Here is a 238-nt window from a genome sequence, read left to right as displayed (position 1 = left end):
AGTTAAACATTTAACCAAACCGCTGGTTCAAAACAACCCAATTGCTGGGGTTCTCCCTATTTTACCCAGCACTGGGTTTTATTTACGGCGGTAAAGTTAGTTTGACGTTTGACATTCATTAGATATTCGGTTTTTTTGCCAATTAAACTCTTTGCGGCTTTAATGTTTTGAGCCCAAACTAACTCAGATAGATATAAATATATGCCCTTTATGTTGCACAAGGCTTAATTTCTAGGAA

The sequence above is a fragment of the Sinocyclocheilus anshuiensis genome, unplaced genomic scaffold (genome assembly GCF_001515605.1).
Source record: "Sinocyclocheilus anshuiensis isolate Anshui unplaced genomic scaffold, SAMN03320099.WGS_v1.1 scaffold280, whole genome shotgun sequence".
Lineage (NCBI taxonomy): Eukaryota > Metazoa > Chordata > Actinopteri > Cypriniformes > Cyprinidae > Sinocyclocheilus > Sinocyclocheilus anshuiensis.
This window is presented reverse-complemented; position numbering follows the sequence as displayed.